This window comes from Hippopotamus amphibius, chromosome 13 (assembly GCF_030028045.1).
Source record: "Hippopotamus amphibius kiboko isolate mHipAmp2 chromosome 13, mHipAmp2.hap2, whole genome shotgun sequence".
NCBI classification, from domain to species: Eukaryota; Metazoa; Chordata; class Mammalia; order Artiodactyla; family Hippopotamidae; genus Hippopotamus; species Hippopotamus amphibius.
In genome coordinates, this window is record NC_080198.1 from 43629354 (window position 1) to 43641609 (window position 12256).

The window sequence follows — 12256 nt, forward strand, 5'->3', positions numbered from 1 at the left end:
TGGTGAATATGAGGGATTAAAATCAATTAACTTTCCCAGAGCGTATAGTACCAGGGTTTGTGTTTATAATCTTATAAATAGTATGTACATATGAGAGTTTACTTGTCACCACAATGGGAATTATGTAATGCTGAGTCCAAATGCAAAACACATTACAGTATTTTAAATTATAATATTTAAAAGAGGGAGGGAGTTGTTGAGTACTATACAACAGGCTCCTCTGTATGTCCAGTATTTTAGCACTTTTTCAATTCATTTGTTTTTTTTGTTTGTTTTTGCTTTTTTATTGGAGTATAGTTGCTTTGAAATGTTGTGTTAGTTTCTTCTGTACAGCAAAGTGAATCAGCTATACGTATACGTATATCCCCTCCTTTTTGGATCTCCTTGCCATTTAGGTCACCACAGAGCATTGAGTAGAGTTCCTTGTGCTATACAGTAGGTTCTCATTAGTCATCTGTTTTATACATGGTAGTGTATATATGTCAATCTCAATCTCCCAATTCACCCCCCCATCCCTCCTTGGTGTCCATATGTTTGTTCTCTACATCTGTGTCTCTATTTCTGCTTTGCATATAGGTTCATTTGTACCATTTTTTTCTAGATTCCACATATATGCGTTAATATATATTTGTTATTCTCTTTCTGACTTACTTCACTCTGTATGACAGTCTCTAGGTCCATCCATGTCTCTCCATATGACCCAATTTCGTTTTTTTTTATGGCTGAGTAATATTCCATTGTATATATGTACCACATTTTCTTTATCCATTTATCTGTCAGTGGGCATTTAGGTTGCTTCCATGTCTTGGCTATTGTAAATAGTGCTGCAGTGAACATTGGGGTGCATGTGTCTTTTGCACTTATGGTTTTCTCTGGGTATATGCCTAGAAGTGGGATTGCTGGGTCATATGGTAGTTCTATTTTTAGTTTTTTAAGGGACCTCCATAATGTATCAGTAGTGGCTGTTACCAACTTACGCTCCCACCAATGGTGTAAGAGGGTTCCCTTTTCTCCATATCCTCTCCAATATTTACTGTTTGTAGATTTTTTGATGATAGCCATTCTGACCAGTGTGAGGTGATAGCTCGTTGTAGTTTTGATTTACCTTTCTCTAATAATTAGTGTTGCTGAGCATCTTTCCTTGTGCCTCTTGGCCATCTGTATGTTTCTATTTAGGTCTTCTGCCCATTTTTTGATTGGGTTGTTTGTTTTTTTGATATTGAGCTCCATGAGCTGTTTATATATTTTGGAGATTAATCCTTTGTCTGTCGCTTTGTTTGCAAATGTTTTCTCCCATTCTGAGGGTTGTCTTTTCGTTTTGTTTATGGTTTCCTTTGCTGTGCAAAAGCTTTTAAGTTTCATTAGGTCCCATTTGTTTATTTTTGTTTTCATTTTCATTACTGCAGGAGGTGGGTCAAAGAAGATCTTGCTGTGATTTATGTCAAAGAATGTTCTGCCTATGTTTTTCCACTAAGAGTTTTAGAGTGTCCAGCCTTACATTTAGGTCTTTAATCCATTTTGAGTTTATTTTTATGTATGGTGTTAGGGAGTGTTCTAATTTCATTCTTTTGCATGTAGCTGTCCAATTTTCTCAGCAGTTATAGAATAGACTGTCTTTTCCCTATTGTATATTCTTGCCTCCTTTGTCATAGATTAGGTGACAATAGGTGCATGGGTTTATCTCTGGGCTGTCTATCCTGTTCCATTGATCTATATTTCTGTTTTTGTACCATAGTGTCTTGATTACTGTAGCTTTGTAATATAGTCTGAAGTCAGGGAGCCTGATTCCTCCAGCTCCATTTTTCTTTCTCAGGATTGCTTTGGCTATTTGGGATCTTTTGTGTTTCCATACAAATTGTAAATCTTTCTGTTCTAATTCTGTGAGAAATGCCATTGGTAGTTTGACAGGGATTGCACTGAATCTGTAGATTGCTTTGCGGAATATAATCATTTTTACAATATTGATTCTTCCAGTCCAAGAACATGGTATATCTCTCCATCTGTTTTTGTCATCTTTGATTTCTTTCATCAGTGTTTTATAGTTTTCTGAGTACAGGTCTTTTGCCTCCTTAGGTAGGTTTATTCCTAGGTATTTTATACTTTCTTTTTTGCAGTGGTAAATGGGATTGTTTCCTTAATTTCTCTTTCTGCTTTTTCGTTGTCAGTGTATAGAAGTACAGGAGATTTCTGTGCAATAATTTTTTATCCCACAACTTTACCAGATTCATTGATGAGCTCTAGTAGCTTTCTGATGGCATCTTTAGTATTTTCTATGTATACTATCATGTCATCTGCAAACAGTGACACGGTTTGTTTATTTAAAGGATGGCTTTCACCTTCTTTCTTGCTCTCTTCCTGAGGTCTCTGTTAAGCCCATTTATACTTGGGCCTGTCTTGTCTCCCAAGGTTATCTGGAGGGTATTTCCCAGCCCTTTGATATGCTAAGCAGCCATAATTGGGGAGAGTTTAGTAAACAACCATTAAGTTGCTATTAGAAGTGTCAGGGCTGGTGTAACTAGTAATTTTGTAACAGTGAGTGAAGTTCAACTGTAACTATAAAGTCACTTATTTAGTGTCTCAGATTAGCTTCAACTCAATCTAGAAATGGACCCTATAGAATCTTTCTGTTATCAAGGTGCCTGCTATCCAGGTGGGTGATTTCCTGTTTTCTTTTTGTTTTTTATTCATTTCCATTAGAGAACAATGGCTAAAAGTCAAATCAGTGAATGTGGAGACTTTTAAAGAGCTCTTCAAGGAGGCCAAAGACACTGATTATAGGAGGTGGGTAGGAACCATCCAAAAGTCGTATACCTGTGGTCTGCCCTGTCCTCTCTCTCTGTCCAAGACACATAATGCAGGGCTATTGGATGTCCTAGCAGGGCTTTCTTCTACATTCCAGGGATGTCACTGGTTTGGGCTGAATCTCTTTTAAACATGGTGCATTTTCTCCCTGGGTAATAAGGTGGCAGAGAAGGAGCTGAAGCTGGGTGAGGGGGAGGTCTTTGGTGGAGTTGCAGCCCAAGGGGCTGGCCTGGTGCTTGGTGAAGAAAGGATTGGGTGTGGGAGAGCTTGCTTTGCTCTGAGGCTGTGCCAGCTCCTGGAAAGGCTGAAAACGCTCTCTGAGGAGGACCAGTTAAAACAACAACCAAGGACATCAGTCAAATCTTATGGGGTGATTTTAAGGCCAAAGGGAAAGTATCTAGATGGAAAAAGGAGGTGGGCAGCAGTGGAAAGTCGACCTGCCGCTCCTCTCCCAGAGCCCCGGTGTGCAGCTCTCCAGCCACCCTCTCCCTTCTCCCCTCTCCATCCAGCTTCCCTGGAGCCTGTCCCCACTCCCCCCACCCCTCCCCCACCCCCCTCCCCTGCCTTGTTCGCCAGATGAACTGTCCTGTCTGTGCCTTGCCTTAGGCGGGGCCTTTCGGGGATAGAGCTGTGTTTGTCTCCACTGTGTGTTGAACTTGGCAGGTGCAGACGCATCTCCGTCCAAGTCAAACCACCACCTTCAGAAGAGAGGGCTGGGCCTGGAATCCATAGCTTGGGGCGGGCCCTGTGTCCAACCATTGATGGTTGGAAGCAAACATTGTCCTTCTCCGTCTTCCACGCCAGCTTGCCGCTGGTAATGACTGTGAAGGGAAGAAACAGGCACTCAGGGCTGGAAGTCACAGGAGGAGGCTGGACAACTGTGGGCAGTAGGCATGAGGGTGGCTTCCTGGCCAAAGGTGCTCGCAGCCCTGAAATGCAGCTGTTGCTTTGGACAAACAAGCAGTTATTGGCCACATCGGTGCCACCTGGGTGAACACCTGAGTGCGCAGAGCCAGCTGAAGAATGAGTTCCTATTTCTCAAGAACCAGCTATCCTACCAGAAAGCTCTGGAAAGGTGAGGAGTACATTCAGGAAGTGATTCTCCCTTTTTCCTCGTTTCCCCCAGCCCTCGTGGAATCTGTTGCTCCCACAGAGAGAGACTGCCAAGGACCAGGAAGGGCATCCTGCAGATCAGAGGGGCAGGGAGACCTGTAGCCCCAGGTTCTCATTTGAAAATTGTTGCCCTTGGTAAGATCCCTCCTCGGTTTCACCAATGTCAGTGACTCCTGGACAGTTCAGAGAGGATGTCTAGATGCCAGCTGCATCATATACTAGCTATGTGACTTGAGGAAATGGCGTAGCTTCTCTGTATAGCACAGGGAACTATACTCGATATTTTGTAATAACTTGTAAAGGAAAAGAATCTGAAAAATATATACATGTAAAAAAAGTTAAAAGTTAAGTGTCCGTCAATTGATGAATGGATAAAGAAGATGTGGTAGATATATACAATGGAATATTATTTAGTCATAGAAAAGAATGAAATCTTGCCATTTATGACAATATGGATGGATCTTGAAGGCATTATGCTGTGTGAAATGTCAGACAGGGAAAGACAAATACTGTATGATATCACTTATATCTGAAATCTTAAAAGCAAACAAACAGATACAGAGAGCAGATTGTTGGCTGCTGGAGGTGGGAGTGGGGGTAGGCAGAATGGGTGAAGGGAGTTAAAAAGGTACAACTTTCCAGTTATAAATAAATCCTGGGCGTGTAATATACAGCATGGTGACTATGGTTAATAATACTGTATTGCATATTTGAAAGTTGCTGAGAGAGTAGATCTTAAAAGTTCTTATCACAAGAAAAAAATTTCTTTGCAACGCTGTGTGGGATGGATGTTAACTAACTAGACTTATTGTGGTGGTAATTTTGTGATATATACAAGTATTGAATCATTATGTTGTATACCTGAAACTAATGTATTTTACGTCAACTATACCTCAAAAAAAAAAAAAACCCAAAAAACCAAAGAAGGTACATGGAAAATATCAGAACTTTGTTAAATCTTTTAACATGTATTTTATTGTTTAATATTTTTGATTGAGAGACATAACATCATAATAGTTTCAGTACTTAGGGCTTTTCTTAAAGGTATCAGCCAGGCCTTGTTTGCAGCAAGGAGCTGGGTAGCACTGCAGTCTGGCTCTGCTGAATGGGGCTCCTGGGGTCTGTTGCTTGACACATTTAAGAGCAGAAGTGAGCCTGGGAGCTGAGTATGTGTGAGGGAGGAAGGGCTGGTCCGAGGCCTTCTGCCCCTGTAGACCCAGCTCCCCAACAGGGGATATAGAGCATTCACTTATCCAGCTGAGATCTGTAGCGCCCTGAAGGACTGGATTGTCCTGGAGCTCAAAGAAAAGTGCGCCCTGCCTCTTGGGGGCGGGTGGGGGGGAGGGATCCTACAGGGACTGGCACTAACACAGTAGCCAAGGTGGCAGCTAATTTCTAGGACATTCAAAATGGTAATATTTTTAGATGCAGTTGAAGAGTTCAGTTGACCTTGAGATGGAGGAGGAAAGGTTAACGTTATTGAGGATGAGCGTAGCAGTGAGTCAGCCAGCAGAGGTTCAATGTGCTAGTTTCAGGTGTACAGCCATGGTTCAGTGATGGCCTAGAGGGGAATCATTGAGAGGGCTGCACCCATTTTGAATGTTTTCACCCTGACATACCTTCTTGTGTAGGTGTATTAACGGGGAGAGAGAGAGAGACAGACAGACAGACAAACAGAAGGGGAGAGGAAGCAGGATAGGGAGAGGGAACTCATTTTCTTTTTAAGAGATCAGTAAGTAAGGATCAATACTTTGTGCAATGAACCTACTGGTTACCGGTTTCTGGTTTGCAGCAATAGCTGCTACTTACTGAGGCTGCTTCCCTGGAGGAATGCAGGAAGCTGTCACACCATGCCAGCTTGACTAGGCTTCCTGAGTGCCCTTGTGCTGGGTGGCATTCTATAACTCCCCACTCACAAAAGAGCTGCCAGACAGACGTAGATTTTTTTTTTTTTGATACTTACTGCATCACATTACCTTGGACAACTGAGCTTGTCTTTAATTCAATAGAGTTCCCACCCCTATGCCAGTGCTTTAAGGACAGCATCTTTGCTCTAGTTTTTACCTATAAACACTGGAAGCATTAACATAGAAATGTAGAATGTAAGGTCCTGGAAAACCTGTTTTTCTGGAAGGTCTCTACTCTGAAAGTCAGCTGCGTGGCAATCCAGCTCTGGGACAGCACTGAAAGTCCACAGAAGCAGAGGGGTGCTTGTCACTTGTCAGCCCCAACCTCTCCCTGCAGCCTAGAATCCTCACTGCTCCATCTCTTTTAAGAGTTGGTAGCCAGTTTCTCTTAAATCTCTTCAAGGGATGGGGAGCTTACCACTGCAAAACCAACCCTGCCCCTCTTTTTTTTTTAAAGAGAGCCTCTCAGTAAAATTTGCCTGCTTTATCGTTATAAAACCCTGTCAACTTTATAATAAAAAAAATGATACCTGCCAGTGTTTTATTTCCTACTTCTTTGATCTAGAGGCACTGAATGTCTTTTCTCATATGCTTACAGTGGATATTCATTCTGTTGTGATTTAATTCTACCTTTTCTTTGCTCATTTTTTCTATTGATGTGATATTGTTCTTATTTATTTTTTTAAATTGAAGTATAGTTGATTTACAATGTTAGTTTCAGGTGTACAGCAAAGTGATTCATTTGTATACACACACACATATAATATTTTTCAGATTCTTTTCCACTGTAGGTTGTTATAAGATATTGACTATAGTTCCCTAAACTATACAGTAGGTCCTTGTTGGTTATCTATTTTATATACAATAGTGTGTATCTGTTAATCCCCAACTCCTAATATATCCCTTCCCCCCCCCCCCACTTTGGTAACCGTAAGTTTGTTTCTTATATCTGTGAGTCTCTTTCTATTTTGTAAATAAGTTCATTTGTATCATTTTTTTAGATTCCACATATAAGTGACATCATATGATATTTGTCTTTCTCTGTCTGACTTGCTTCACTTAGTATGATTATCTCTAGGTCCATCCATGTTGCTGCAAATGGCATTATTTCATTCTTTTTATGGCTGAGTAGTATTCCATTGTATATATGTACCAATAATGGACAGTTAGGTTGTTTCCATGTCTTGGCTATTTTAAGTAGTGCTGCAGTGAACATTGGGGGGCAGGTATCAATATCTTTTCGAATTAGAGTTTTCATATTTTCCGGATATATGCCCAAGAGTGGCATTGCTGAATGATGTTGTTTTATAAATTAAAAGAACTTTTTATGACTTAAAACAATAACCTTTATATTTTTCATACTTATTTTAATATTTCTTTCCTAATTTATAATTTGCCTTTTTGTTATTGTTGGTTTTGATGGAAAGATATTTTTAATTTTATCTTTCTCTCTGAAATCTTTTATCTTTAATCCATAGAAACACCTCCATTCTGAAAAAAACTTAAATATCACCTACATTTTAATCTATATTTTTACATTCTTTAAAAGTATCTAGCACATATTTAATAGAGCTGAATTTTTGTTTATCATGACGTCTGAATGAAATCTTTTTCCCTCTTCGAGCGTGGCCATCCTCCCCAATACCATTTCTTCAGTGATCCATCTCTTCTTATTCGTTTATGATCCTTATAATCTGTGCATAGCTGTGCCTCTGCACAGTTCCCAAGCACTCTAGATCCGGTTTTCTTAGAACAGCTTTCATCATTATAAATTTTTTCTTAGTATTGAACTGAAATCTGTCACTCTCTTTCACTTTTTGAGGCTTCTGTTCCTGTAGCCCCAAAATATGAGGGCCCCTATCATGTCATCCTGTCGAAAATGTGTCGAGTAGCACCATCAGAGCAACTTGTAGGAAATATGCTTTACTCTTGTTGTCTTCTTAGTGAAAGGAAGTCATGCTCTATGTCATAGTGTAGCTGGTGAGAAAGCTACCTTGGTACCTCTGAGGGCAGCTTTCTCAAAAGGCTGGATGTAAGGAGAATGGCCTCAACTGTCAAGGGAGAAACATTTTTCAAAATGAGTTGCTTTTTAAGGGTTTGAAAACAAATCAGCCTTCCCCATGGGGAGTTGGATGGGTAGGTGGGGAGGAAGAAACAGATAGTGGTTCTGAGTCGTCAAGGGGATCAGGATATGCCACACCAAATATATCACTTTGGCATAGAAATTATTTTGAGTTCAGGGCATTTGATTACCTGTAATCCCTTATCTGCCTAAAAGCAGAGCCTCCCCCACAAACTCAGTGGCCATCAATACCCTCCCCAGGAACAACTCTAATCCTCTCTTCTCAGAGGCGAGAACTTGGCACCACACTCAGACAGACCTTGTCACAAAATTATCATATTCCTATCTATTGTTTTAAGGGTCCTTTTATTTTTTTAAAAAGTCATTTGCTTTTCCATTAGTGCCCTTTTGCCCTCCTCATCTCCTGTTAAGATGTTACATAAGGCCTAGAATGAGAAACTGCCTGGGCACTTTTGAGGCCAGCTTGCCCCTTTCCACCCTGGGGAAGAGACTAAGGGTGTGAATGTGAACTAGCGGAGCTGTCACCTTGGTGCCTGAGCTTGTGACCCGTGGTGCTTGCACAGGGACTATCCTTGGGCACGAGCATGCGAGGAATGGTGTGGGCTGTGGGCCTAAGCTCCAGCAGCCACCGTCTTGCAGTGAGAAACAGTGGTTGTCACGGGGTGCCTGGATTCCAGTTCCCTCACGCAGCGTTGGAGAAGGCTGCTTCCTTTGTGACTAAGTAACTCCCTGAGATTTTTGGACAGTAGAGTTTGGGTGGATGGGAAGCCTCAAAAGGGATATACTCAGCCAACTGTTAATGAGGCTTCTGTGTACTCAGGTAGGTAGTTAGAGAAAGTAAAGAGGTTTGACATGCATTTGTGGAGTGGCGCAAACCAGTCCAACCATCAAAACAGGTCATATTAGATCAAACCAGTTAAACTAGATATCCCTTGCAAATCTTGTCTTCAGACTAAATATTCCTATTTTTATAAAACCATCCTGAAAATAACTTCCCAGCACCCTCATCATTCTTATTTTGTTCGCTGCCAGTTTGCCAATATTGCCAATCAGCTGTGGCATTTAGAATTTACCAGATAATCCATTAAAGTTATCAGATTGGTAATCACTCTTGTTCTGAATATATTTTATGTTCGTCTCTCCAAATCCATTGTCCAGCTTTACCAACCTGGTTTGAGCCTGGGAGGCAGCTCTGTGGCCAGCATGGTTTGCATTGATGGGCTCCCTTGCTCTCTGGCCAGTGAAGTGAGAGATCAGAGGACAGGAGGAGAGGGAGGTCCTGGTGTTTATTCCCCTAGTTTCCTCCTGCTCTGCCCTCTACTCTAGGCCACAGTTCCTTTCAGGCATGTCTCTCCAACATCTCTTCCTCCTGGTTTCCTTCAGTCGGCATTGGAGATCTAGGGATGGCACCAGGTCCCACTCTTGTACCACCCTTGTCCGTTTCCCTTAATCTTTCCCCCCATGTTTGTAACTAGTTCCTTTATTAAACACTCCATAATTACTGCATTTGACTTTGCCATCTATTTCCTAGGGATATGTATCTCATGAAATAGTCTAGGTATTTCTTATGCACATTATATTTGAGAATCATTGAGAGGTGTTGACATGGCTTAAACGAATTTCCACCAGCATTTTACATGACAGGAACAATTATACATGTGTTGTGAGAGATCCTTCTCTTGCTCCCTCACGAGGGGGCAGAGCCTTACACATTGTTGTCGCAGAATTGTTGTCTGGATGGATGTCTACGCAGCCATCAGAGAAAAGCTTTTAGTAGGCAGGTCCTGCCTAGAAACCAGAGGCTGGACAAAGAGGAGGGTGACTTTGGTAAGTCAGGGCTAGTGGCTTATAGGAATTAAAAGCCAAGCAGTCATGACAAAAGTGGCTCATTCACATTGCTCTCTGCTGGGCCTGTGTTGGGCAGTATCCCAGAGAGGAGGCTGGGTCCCATGGTCCCAGAGGTGGCCAGTGAACATGGAGGAGATGATCTAGGGCATCCTGCCTTTTCAAGACATGAACTAGGCATAGTCATCCTTGAGGTTGGAGAAAGGTAACACTTATTTACAGTTGCTTTCCCATCACTTGTTTAATGCAAAATTCTTCTCACAGTAAACTTGGAACAACCAATAAATTTTAAAAATATTTTAAGTATTTTAAAAAATGCAAATGGAATTCACTTCTCCGACGCCCAACCGACCTCAAGTAAAGGTCAAAGCTGATTTCCTAGTGTGCTTAGGGGAGAACACACAGAGGTAATATGCCCCAGAGTTCGGTTACTTTATGTGCTTATCTGTTTATTTCCTTAAACTTCTGATTGGATGACTTTGTTAGATAAGCAAATGATAACAGCTGAGATTATGTGAACATGATCTGACATAGGTGGTCATTTCCCCAGGGTATATACCTAGGAGGGGAATTGCTGGTCGCTAGGGTAGGCGTATGTTGAACTTTGTTAGAAACCATCGGTTTCCCAAAGTGGTATATTGTACCTACAGTGGCATCTTACAAGTGTTCTTGTTTCTGGCCTGACAGCTGGCGGGTCCACCTGGCAACTAGATCGTGGAAGCCTGAAGAGGCTGGCTGTATCCCTCAATCTGGATGCAGGTCAACAGAACCCCCGCTTGAACCAGCTTAAATCAAAAGAGTGGAGTCACTGGCTGGTGTAGTCCAGTGTATATGTGGGGGGCAGGTATCTGGAACCAGGGACCCTCCACCCTCTTTCTATCCCTCAGTTCTGCTTCTCTCTGCCTGCGGTTGACTGTCTCCCAAACTGGCCTTCTCTGAAGGGCTGAGGTATGTGACTGACAGCCTAGGTCGCCTCCTAAGACGTTTGCAAGCATTTGGTCTTCCAATCCAAAGATTTAAAAAATGCTGAAAATTAAAACTACCACAAGAGGCCATTTTGGAACTTTCCAGATTAGCATTAATCAAAAAGTTTGATGGTGCTCTGTTGGCATGGTTGTGGGGAAATGTGCATTTCTGTGCATTCAAGGTGAGAGTGGAAAATTGGTGTAACTCCTGTGGAAGAGGATTAGCCCACATATAGCAAGACAAGCTATTTCGCTTCTAAAAATTTGTCATACATGTATTCCCAGACATGTAAAATGATATATGTACAAGGTTAGTCATTGCTGTGTTGTTAGAAACAGCTAAGATAGGAAATAACGTAAATGTCCATTGAGAGAGCTCTGATTAAATAAAGCATGGTGCATATACTCAACAGAATGTTTTTAATCCTCTGTAGCCCTAGGATTAAAAAATACAGATGAGGAAGTACTTCTTATAGCGGTATGAGAAGATCTCCACCAAGATACAATGTTAAGGGAAAAAATTCAGGCGCAGAAAATGTGTACTTCATGCTGTCATTTAAGTAACAAAAAAGGAGGGTGAGATGCTAAATTTGTATTTGTTTATATTTGCACCCAAAGTGCCTAGTTGTGGAAGAAAACTCTGTACCTTACACCCTTCTAGACTTTTTGATTGTTGAACTATATGACCGTATTGCCTAGTTAGGATATTAAGTACTGTGATTTTTTTTTTAAGTTGAAAATTCTAGCCCTGTTTGTCTTGGCCTAGTAACCTGCCTGTCTCTGGATCAATCATCATGTCTAGGGTGAGGTACTATTTTTGGCCACCTTCACTAGAATGAGGTTGGAGGAATATTTCCCAGAAAAGGAGTGCTGTTCTGAGCAGATGTAAATAAAATGTTCCTTCTAGCCGGAGCCCAGGGTCAGGTGAATCCCAGAGGCAAGAGCTAAAGTTACTTCTAGGGACATTCTGGGCACTAAGGAGTCAGGTCTGGAGCCCCAGATGAGGTCCTGTTCTAGTGCTGCTCCGCTAGCCCGCTAGACTCTCCATTCCTCACCTGCCCAGCCCTCTGAAACTAAAGGGTCACTGTCAGGCGCTCCCTTTTTGCTTGGATGGGGGAGCTCTAAAGGGATATTTGGAGGTATAAGGAGTCTCCTGCTGGCCACTGACATCCTTATCCCCCAGTCCTTCTGTTTTATTGGTATAACTAATCCTACTATGCCCCAGCGACACACACCTAGCAACTTCTCTATAATCCCTCTAATCCAGCTCGGTGAGTCCTCGCCTCTGTCCTCTACTTTCCCACTGGGGACAACCTTGCCCTCTTCTCCACACCAAGTCTGTCATGAACAGAACGTGAGAAGGGGGATTTTTTTGCACATGGTTGATTGGGAGAGAGCTCTCAGGACAAAGGGAGGGAAGGAAGGACGATGAGGCAGTGGGAGGGGCTAAAAAGGATGCATTCTGGGCGGGTGTCCCCTTCAGCCTGATGCTGCGGGAGCTCTGGAGAGTAAATTGCACCACAGAGGCAAGGGTGCCTGCA